This window comes from Elaeis guineensis, chromosome 7, assembly GCF_000442705.2.
Source record: "Elaeis guineensis isolate ETL-2024a chromosome 7, EG11, whole genome shotgun sequence".
Classification (NCBI taxonomy): domain Eukaryota; kingdom Viridiplantae; phylum Streptophyta; class Magnoliopsida; order Arecales; family Arecaceae; genus Elaeis; species Elaeis guineensis.
The window spans coordinates 21,512,312-21,523,858 of NC_025999.2; the positions used below are offsets into that span (position 1 = coordinate 21,512,312).

An 11,547-nucleotide genomic window follows, 5' to 3' on the forward strand; every position below is an offset into this window, starting at 1 on the left:
TGTCATCTTAGACAGGGATTTTCAGATTGATGTGATCTTTCAATCTTTGTCTGATGCATATGGTCAGTTCATCATGAACTTTCATATTGATAAACACTTAATTTAAGTCATTTAAAGTAGAAAATTATAGTTAATTTATTTTATTTATTAAAAATTTGATGCTTCTTTTTATGTTTTACAGGAAAGGTGATCGCTGATATAAAGAGTCCGATTCGTAGATCAAAAAGACTCAAGTTTGAAGAAAATTGGACTTAAAATAAAATTTAAATAAAAGAAGGATGCATACGGTATTATAGAAAATGAAGATACTATGTAAGGAATCTAAAATGATATAGATGTTATTGTAAAGAAACAAAAGTTTCTTTTTGGAATAAAAAAGGAGCATTAGCAGAAGCGAGCGCGCAGGCGAGCGGCAGCGAACACGCGCGCGCGAGCGAGCAGCAGCGAACACGCGGGCGGACGTGCGGGCGGGTGCGCGGCAGCGGATGGTGGGTTCGTGCGGCATCGCAAGTTCGTGCGGAGATTTTCCTGGCAGACACAGTGGCGAACAGATGGATCTGGAAATTAAAGGAAAAAAATATAATAGTTGAAAATACTTCAAGAGGAAAAATTTGTATTTTCTTTATCTGCTCGTGATCTTTCCATCTCATCCATCCATCTTTTAGTCTTTAGTATTTTCTTTAGTCCCACATCGGAAAACCATGTAAAACTCCTCCCTCCTAACACCTATAAAAAGGCTTTTGTACTCCCATTGGAGGGGGAGCCCAGAAATTCTTCTAGAGCCTTGCATAGAGGAATAGAAAGGAACTACTTCATGAGCAGCTAGGCTAGCAGTTTTGAGAGTGGAGAAGAAATTTTGTAACGACATAGAGCGGATTTATTGTTCTAAACTTTCTTGTATTTCTTTATATGTAATAAAGATTATGCTTTTTATTTAAATCATCATGTGTTCTTTATTTGCTCTCTTTCATATACTTTTATTTATGCTTTTCTGTTAGATTAATATTAAGAACAACTTTTACTTTTCGAAGATGCACCATGATCTACGGGTATGGGATGTGCCGAGGAAAGAAGAGTTGTCTACTTAGTACTTTTTGGAGATGCACCGTGATCTACGGGTATGGGGCGTGTCGAGGAAAGATAGATATTTTTTTTAAGATTAATCATATTTATTTAATTAAAAAAAAAGATACAACTCTACTAGTGCAAAATTAATTCAAAACTCCCGAGCTCTTTATTTTCTAATTACATCAATTTTAAGATAATTTATTTTTTAAATCAAAACAATGCTTCTATCTTTTAATCTCAACTTAGCCCAAGGTCCCTGAGGATACGATCTCGACTCATCCTACCTACGTAGTGAGTAGAGTTATTTTTGGTGCTATCAACGACTACGCATCAAATTTTGGCACCATTGTCGAGGATCTTGGCATGGTTGAATTAAAAAAAAAAAAATCACTGACATTTCATAACACTCAACTAAAATAGCGTAATCTCAAATATAAAAATTTTTAACTTGATTGGACACCTTGTTTCTTTGCATTGCATCTCTATAATTAACTTTAAGGGTGCAACCCATTAACTAAGATAAGGTGGAAATTTGATAACCCTTTCTTGGCCCACAAATCACTCCCTTGCATTTGCATAACCTAGACCTTAATCTAAAATTAATTAGACGTTGACCGCTAAGGATTTCGAGCTCATTAGGACAAGTGACCCTGAGAGTTGAACCAGGTTAGACTTGGTCAGCTAGCTGGTGTCTAGGCAAGTGGTTTGCGGGATGACTGGACCCGAAGGAAGGTGGTTTTTAATTGGTTCCGTTTGCTGACCTGACCAATTTAATTGGTGTCTAAGGAAAGCAACGGGGGGACTCCCATCGACTTTACACTTACCTGGTCAGTTGGTTGGTCAAGCTCCGACTTGGAGGGCTTGAAGGCTAACTACAGTTAGGAGCTGTCTAGAACTAGGAAAACTTTAGGATAGAGAGTCAACTGCGTGCTAACTTGATTGTAATTAAAATCTAACCACAACTAATTCTTCTATTAGTTTTAGGACTTCTTAGGATCTCTTCTTTAGAACTCTTTTTTCTCTTCTCTTCTCCTCTTAATAAAAAAAAAAAATCCTTAACAGACTAGGATAGTCCTACATAGACCTTTTAGTTGCATATTAGGTCGACGATCACTAAAACCCAAATTGCAACCATTAGACGAAGAATTAGAAAAGACTCTTAGGACTATCTGAGTTAGAAACATGGCTGCACCTGATGAGGCTAATCCTCCATGCTTATTGAGAGAATATTTCACTCCATCCACATATACCTACTCTCCATGCATTCAAGCACCTCCAATAGAAGCTACCCAATATGAGATTAAGTCTAGCATTATTCAAATATTGCCATCATTCTATGGACTTAGTAACGAGGACCCATACAAACACTTGGATGAATTTCTTGAAATTTGTTCCACAGTAAAAATCCAAAATTTCTTCGATGATGCCCTTAGGTTGAAAATGTTCCCTTTCTCACTTAAGGACAAAGCCAAGCATTGGTTAAACTCCTTAAACTCTATAACCATTTCAACTTGGGATCATCTTCAGAGAGAATTTCTCAAGAAATACTTTCCAATTAGAAAAACAAATCAAATTAGAAAAGCTATCACTAGTTTTTCCCAATTGGAGGGTGAACTTTTTCATGAGACATGGGAAAGGTTAAGGGACCTCATTCATAAATGTCCACACCATGTTGTCCCTAAATGGCAACTTTGTCAGTATTTTTATGATGGTCTATCAGAGAAACACCGACAAATGGTTGATGCATCGTGTGGTGGGACATTCATGCTAAAGAGTGAGGATGAAGCCTGGCAGCTCTTTGAAATACTTAGTGAAAATTTTCTACATCATCTGTCTGCCACCTCTAGAGAACAACCCATGCTTCAACAAAAAAGAAGTAGAATTTATCAGATTAGAAACGTCATGGATATCCACAATAAGGTAGAGGAACTGTCTCAAAAATTAGGTCATCTTCTAAATACTGGACAATCCCCGATTCCACCTAACCCAATTCAAGAAGTTTGTGCATTGTGTGCAACTCCGAATCATTTTGTTAGTGAATGCCCAGCCGCACCTAAATTTCCTGAGTTTGTGCACGAGCAGGTTTAGCAAGCTCAAGTCCAACAAGCTCGCAGACCAGAAAACGATCCTTATTCGAACACTTATAACCCCAGCTGGAGAAACCATCCAAATTTTTTTTGGAGACCACAACCAGTGGTTGGCCCTGCCGCACCTCGACCTCAATATCAGGACCCAACATATAGGCATGGACCATACCATCAATTTCAAAATGCTCCTCAACTGTCTACTACTGATCACAGCTCAGCTTTTGAGGAAAAAATTTTGAAAGCCTTAGAACGATTAGAAGTCAACACTCAGATCCTTAACTCCCACACACAATCCATTACTAAGCTAGAGACCCAAATAGGTCAACTAGCGACTGCATTCAGTAGGAGGGAAGGAGAAAAATTACCTAGCCAACCCGAGAGCAACCCAAGAGGATAATTTGTGATTGAGAGCTCTAATACCCCAGAAGCTTTTTCTGAACATACCAAATCAATCATGACTCTGAGAAGTGGGAAGATCATTGAACACATTAGTAAAACCAATGAGACCGACTCTAAACCTCTAACCGAAGCCAAATCACCCAAGAACAAGGAGGACCTTAAAATAGAGAATGAACCAACTGTACTAGAATCATCTTACTTGCCTAAAGCCCCATTTTTGGATGCCCTGAAAGCTCCTATTCCTGAAGATAAGAAGGGAGAAAAACTCGATGAGATGTTGGAATTGTTTAAGTAAGTCCAAATTAATCTTTCCCTTCTAGATGCAATCAAACAGGTCCCTGCTTATGCCAAATTTTTGAAGAATTTGTGCACCCAAAAATGTAAATCTAGATCATAAATCCCAAAGAAAGTATGCCTCACTTAACAGGCTAGTTCTGTCTTCCAGCATGTCACTCCTCCAAAGCTTAAGGACCCAGGAGCCCCCATCATTTCCTGTGTTATAGGAGATTATCACATTGAAAAAGCTCTTCTGGACTTAGGGGCAAGTGTGAATCTTTTACCTAGTTCGGTGTATAAATTTTTTGGATTCGGAGAACTAAAACCCACATCAATCACACTGCAGTTAGCCGACAGATCAATTAAGGAACCACGTGGAATGCTTGAGGATGTTTTGGTCAAGGTAGATGAGTTTTACTTTTCAGTTGATTTTTTGGTTCTCGACATGGAACTAAGTGGTAACCCCAGATAAATTCCCATTATCTTAGGATGACCCTTCCTAGCTACGACAAATGCATGCATTAATTGTAGGACAGGAGTCATGGACGTATCATTTGGGAATAAGAAACTGAGACTGAATGTGTTTGGTGCTTCCCAAGGACCATCAATGGATAGTTGCTTCGAAATAGATACACTAGAAAATATTATAGAAGATGAAACACCCATAATTCTAGCACCAGACCCCTTAGATACTTGCTTGGCTCACTTTGGAGTGTATGACTTTGAGGGATATATGAAAGAAGTTAACACCTTGTTGGATACACCACACGATAAAACCACTCCTCCATGGACAATCAAGTATGAGCCATTGCCCACATTAGCCAGTACACCAATAGTCCCATCTTTAGAATCACCACCTACATTAGAATTGAAACTCCTTCCTGCTACGCTCAAGTATGTATGACGTCTGGCTACAGACGTAAAACTTAGCGCTTGTTGGGAGGCAACCCAACGATTTCATATTTTTTTTTTTACTTTACTATAGCTGCAAAAATTTAGAACAAGAGCCTATTAATCAATGAAGCTATCTTCAACTTTCGAAGTAAAATTATCCCAGGTGCACTCTCTCCTTTTATTTTCTTTGCTTTCCTACTCCATTAAGGACAATGTAGATTAAGTTGGGGGGGGGAAAGGAAATTAATCAAATCCTCGAGTATGGTCAAGAAATAATTAATTTTGTATATCCAAATTTTATTTTGATTAAGAGTCAATTAGGCATCCTAATCAATAAATGATTAATGGTTAAGATAATTTTAGAGATACTGAGGAATAAATTATTAAGAAAACTCAATGAATGGTAGGGTTTAGACTGGACCAAATTTTAGGAGTGATTCTACAACCCTCTTCTTACTGATCTCAATAAAGAATCTGCTTCATGAGAGATTGGGTGGAAATATCGAGGTATGCAAAAATTCCTCTTAAAATTTACTTAAAAAAAAAATATTGGTTTCCTACTGAGTAATCGGGCCCCTTCGCCTGAGTAAGTGTTGTGGTTCGCGTAAAAAGGTGGACATGTTAAAAAAATAGTGGATAATAAGGAGACTAAATTGCAAGAAGATAATAAACCTCTCTCACATTAAGTTAGAGAATTTAAAGAGTAAAGTGGGGAGTTGGTGAAAGAAAAGCTCTTGAAATTTTTTTAGTTAATACTCAGCCACTAATTGGGTCAAATTGATAATCCAATGAAGTATCTCTTTAATGGTCTGACCAGGTATCATCTACCTTTTGGGATATCTAACCTAACTTTTTATTCAAGATCGAGTCGGTACACAATACTGATATATCTATTTTACTCGAGGACGAGCAAAATTCAAGTTGGGAGGTGTGATAAATACTTAATTTAAGTCATTTAAAATAAAAAATTATAGTTAATTTATTTTATTTATTAAGAATTTGATACTTCTTTTTATGTTTTACAGGAAAGGTAATCACCGATACAAAGAGTCCGATTCGTAGATCAAAAAGACTCAAGTTTGAAGAAAATTAGACTTAAAATAAAATTTAAATAAAAGAAGGATGCATACGGTATTATAGAAAATGAAGATACTATGTAAGAAACCCAAAATGATATAGATGTCATTGTAAAGAAATAAAAGTTTCTTTTTGGAATAAAAAAAGAGCGTTAGCGGAAGCGAGCGCGCGTGCGGGTGAGCGGAAGTGAACGCGCAGGTGAGCGGCAGCGAACACGCGCGCGCGGGCGAGCGACAGCGAACACGCGGGCGGGCGTGCGGCAGCGGACGGTGGGTTTGCGCGGCATCGCAGGTTCGCACGAAGATTTTTCTGGCGGACACAGTGGCGAACAGATGGATCTAAAAATTAAAGGAAAAAAATATAATAGTTGGAAATACTTCAAGAGAAAAAATTTGTATTTTCTTTATCTGCTCGTGATCTTTCCATCTCATCCATTCATCTTTTAGTCCTTAGTATTTTCTTTAGTCCCACATCAAAAAATCATGTAAAATTTCTCCCTCCTAACACCTATAAAAAGGTTTTTATACTCCCATTGGAGGAGGAGCCCAGAAATTCTTCTAGAGCCTTGCATAGAGGAATAGAAAGGGACTACTTCATGAGCAGCTAGGCTAGCAGTCTCGGGAGTGGAGAAGAAATTTTGTAACGACATAGAGCGGGTTTATTGTTCTAAACTTTCTTGTATTTTTTATATGCAATAAAGATTATACTTTTTATTTAAATCATCATGAGTTCTTTATTTGCTCTCTTTCATATGCTTTTATTTATGCTTTCCTGTTAGATTAATATTAGGAACAACTTTTACTTTTTGGAGATGCACCATGATCTATGGGTACGGGGCGTGCCGAGAAAAGAAGAGTTGTCTACCTAGTACTTTCTGGAGATGCACCATGATCTACGGGTACGGGACATACAGAGAAAAGATAGATATTTTTCTTAAGATTAATCATATTTATTTAATTAAAAAAAAAGAGATACAACTCTACTAGTGCAAAATTAATTCAAAACTTTCGAGCTCTTTATTTTTTAATTACATCAATTTTAAGATAATTTATTTTCTAAATCAAAATAATACTTCTGTCTTTTAATCTCAACTTAGCCCAAGGTCCCTGAGGATACGATCTCGACTCATCCTACCTACGTAGTGAGTAGAGTTATTTTTGGTGCTATCAATGACTATGCATCACATATGCATAAGATGCAGTGTACCTTGGCTAAGTTAATGAACATGTTGGTTACGGCTGAGCTTTCTTTGAAGGGTTCAAAAGGCTCAGTCCTTACTGTGGAGCGGACTTCTTCCAAGAGAAAGTCCTTTGGAAAGAAGAAGAAGTCTGCGAAGAAGCAGAAGGTGGATGGGAAGAAGAAGAAGACGGAACCGAAGAAGAAGGTTGCTGAAAAGAAAAAATATTTCTATTGCAATTCAGACGGCCATTGAAAGCGAAACTATCCTCAGTACCTAGCCACCCTGAAGAACAAGAAGGATGGTCCTTCTGGAGGAATGCTCATTATAGAATCTAATCTTACGATTTCCTCTGCATCCAGTTGGGTACTTAACTCTGGTTCTAGTGCTCATTTGTGCTCTTCTATGTAGGATCTTGAGGAGAGCAGAAGGCTGAGGGATGGGGATATGATCCTACGCATCGAGAATGGAGCAAGAGTTGCTGCTATGGCCGTGGAAACCTACCTTCTGCGATTACCATTAGGATTAGATTTAGTTCTTAGAGATTGTTATTATGGGCCTATAGCAAGCAGGAATTTAATTTCTATTTCATGTTTAGCATAAGAAGGCTATATGATTAGCTTTCATAAGAACCATTGTAACATATTTTATGAAAATAATAAAGTTGCAAATGGTTTTCTTATTAATGGTCTCTATCAGCTACATATTGATGTATTTGTATTTCATATCGAGCAAAATATGAATGCCATAGGAATTAAAAGGCCTAGAGATAGTCTAAATGATAGGTATCTATGGCACCTAAGGCTAGGTCATATAGCGGAAGATAGGGTTAACAAATTGGAGAAATCTGGGCTATTGAGTCTATTGACTTTCGAGTCATATCCAGTTTGTGAATCATGCCTTCAAGGCAAAATGACCAAGCTCCCTTTTATAGGACATGGGAAAAGGGCCACAGACCTACTTGCCCTAGTACATACAGATGTATGCAGCCCATTTGATGTACCGATTAGAGGCAACTATGTCTACTTCATTACCTTCACTGATGATATGTCTAGGTACGGGTATGTATTTCTAATGAAACACAAGTCTGAAGCCTTTGAAAAGTTCAAAGAATTCAGACATGAGGTAGAAAAATAAACAGAAAAGCCCATTAAGGTTCTTCGATCAGATCGAGGAGGCGAATACCTTAGTCGGAAGTTTCTAGACTATCTTAAGGACAATGGCATAGTCTCTCAATGGACTCTACCTGGAACATCACAACTCAACAGGATTTTAGAACGGAGGAATCGGACCCTATTAGATATGGTCTGTTCCATGATGAGCTTCACGGACCTTTCTGAGTTTCTTTGGGGATATTGTCTTATGACAGCAATATATGTATTGAATAAGGTTCCCTCTAAAACCGTTCCAACCACATCGTATGAGATATGGCATGGTAAGAAGTCAAGTCTGAGTCATCTCAGAATTTGGGGTTGTCCGGTTCATGTCAAGAGACAGCAGACGGACAAGTTAGAGTTCAGGTCTTTTAGAGCTTGGTTCATAGGATATCCTAAAGAGTCATTAGGATACTATTTCTATGTTCTGGAAGATCATAATGTGATTGTGAATCGACATGCTATTTTTCTTGAAAAATAGTTTATTCAAGATATTGGCATCTAAAGAATAATTAAGCTCAAGGAGAATGTCTCCCAAGAGCAATGAGCTAAAAAATCTGAGGAACCAAATTAATTAGAACTAGTCCTAACACAACCTCTTCCACCTCGTAGATCGACTAGAATTTTTCGTCCTCCTGAAAGATACTTAGGTACTATACAAGAGGAAGTAGAGGAAATATTTCTCATGAGAAATGGGGCTCATGGTGATGACCTCAAGACCTATGATGAGGTGATATCAGATATCGACTTTGAAAAATAGTTAGAGGCAATGAGATCAGAAATTGACTCGATGCACTCAAACCAAGTCTGGACCTTGGTAGATCCACCTGAAGGTATTGTACCTATTAGGTGTAAATGGATCTTCAAGAGAAAGATAGGTGCAGATAGGAATGTGGAGACATTCAAGGCTAGGCTCATAGCGAAAGATTATAGTCAGTACGAAGGCATTGACTATCAGGATACCTTCTCACCCATAGCCATGCTGAAATCCATCCGTACATTGCTTGCTGTTGCAGCCTATTTCGATTATGAAATATGGCAGATGGATGTGAAAACGGCATTCTTAAATGGATATCTTGAGGAAGATATCTATATGGAACAGCCGCTTGATTTCACATCCAGTGATGATGATCATAAGATCTGCAAGCTGCAAAGGTCCATTTATAGACTTAAGCAAGCATCTTAGAGTTGGAATACTCGTTTCAATGATGTGATCAAAATGTTTGGTTTCATCAAGAATGAGGAGGAACCATGTGTGTTCAAGAAGGTCAGTGGGAGTGCAGTTGTCTTCCTCATGCTATACATAGATGACATCCTCCTGATTGGGAATGATATTTTCATATTGACTTCAGTCAAAATATGGTTGTCTAAGGAGTTCTCTATGAAAGATCTAGGAGAGGCATCCTTTATACTGGGTATTAAGGTCTATAGAGATATACCAAATAGGATGCTGGGACTTTCACAGAAGATATACATAGAGGAGGTGCTAAAAAGGTTTAGTATGAAAAACTCCAAAAGAGGTTTAGTACCTTTTAGACATGGCATTCATCTCTCCAAGAAGATGTGCCCTAGCACATCTAAGGAGATTGAACGCATGAGCAAGATCCCTTATGCTTCCGCAATAAGGAGCCTCATGTGTGCCATGCTATGTACACGACCTGATATAGCCCATGCTGTGAGTGTCACAAGCAGATATCAGTCGATTCCAAGTGAAGAGCACTGGACTTCTATAAAATGTATCCTTAAGTACTTGAGAAGGACTAAGGATATGTTTCTAGTCTTTGGAAATGGAGAACTCCAGGTTCAGAGATTTACAAACTCAGACTTTATGTCTAATATAGATGATCAAAAGTCGACATCTGGAAGTCTGTTCATTTGCAATTATGGTGCAGTTAGCAGAAAGAGTTTCAAGCAGACGGTAATTGCTGATTCCACCATGGAGGCAGAGTATATTGCTGCATCGGAAGCTGCGAAGGAGGCATTCTGGTATAAGAAGTTTGTCGTAGAGTTTGGAGTGATGGTATCGGATGTCGTCCCTCTTTACTGTGATAAAATGGTGCCATAGCTCTAGCTAAGGAGCCAAGATCTCACCAGAAGTTCAAGCATATCGAGCGACGATTCCATCTGATCCGTGATTACCTCGAAAAAGGTTATGTCGAGGTTAAGAGAGTCGACTCCACAGACAATGTGGCAGACCCACTGACAAAGTCATTAGGCCAGCAAAAGATCGAAGCCCACCTTGAGAAGATGGGACTTAGATATGTAGCCAATTGGCATTAGGTCAAGTGGGAGTTTGTTAGATGTGTGCCCTAGATGCCAGATTGGCTGACACATTCCTGTACAAATGTAAGGGTAAATTTATAATTTTGACTATAAATAAATAAAAAGGTTATTCTACTATCACATTGTGTACATTATGTCTGTGATACATCCTTTGAGTTAGTAGGAATGTTAATTCGTATTTTCAAGAGTTGAAAATTTAAGGCATGAATTTATATAACTAACTCATAAACAGCTCCTGACCATAGGATCATCACGAGGATGGTGATCGATCCGAAAGGTTGGTGTACGATCGCTTCCTTATAGTAGATATGTCTTGAGTCTACGGTGTGAAGATACCGGAGTGAGAGTATAGGTATTCATTAAGAACGAGAGTACTGAGCGTGACCACCTCGAGCAGTCATAAGAAAGTCTATCTTCTCATCGATGACTAGCTCGATGCTGCAACTGTGTGTCTAGTTCTTTGATCTAAGGTACATCGACAGTTCACCTTGAGTGTGTTATAGTTTGACTATACCATAACTCGGTCTCCTAGTCATTCAGAATCCTGAGGTGTATGTTGGCTGTAGCATATTCATTGTAGAAACCAGATTGCACCAAGATGGGATCTATCAACCTCGGTAGATAAGAGTAGTCCTATGATGATCGAAAGATTGAGTCCTTAAGCCCATGGCCATGGTAGAGTTAAATAATAGAAAAGAGTTTTTCATTAAGGTTTCATATCAGACTTGGATCGATCGATTGATTCATATGACTGATGTTGGGTTTGATGAGTTCACCTTAACCCTAATTCAGTCGGAACTCATGATAGAAGAACTCAATCACACAGGTAGCTACATCGAGAGGTTCATTTTCATTTCTGATGGATTGCTACCATATACTTCTAGGTATCACTGATGGATTTTGAGAGCAATTAGAATGATCTTGATGATCGATCATTCTGATTGTCTGAATCAGAAGAGTTCTAGTCCATCGAAAGGAGTTTCGATGATGTCGATGATGAGATCATGACATGTCTCATTACCATATAAAAATGAACCTAATTGGATCACACAAATAAGAGTTAGGGTCTGGATGTCATCTATTGAGCTTGCCCAATTCGATTGATTTGGATTAGATCCAATTAGGTTCAAGA

General features: G+C 38.3%; 1 non-coding gene across 1 annotated transcript; it reads right to left on the minus strand.

Annotated features, from left to right (window-relative positions):
* Positions 1–2,637: 2,637 nt before the first annotated feature.
* On the minus strand, positions 2,638–2,744 carry LOC140859583 (small nucleolar RNA R71). Its single transcript, XR_012143119.1, has one exon. It is a non-coding gene; the product is annotated as a small nucleolar RNA R71 (small nucleolar RNA).
* Between the last annotated feature and the right edge of the window lie 8,803 nt (positions 2,745–11,547).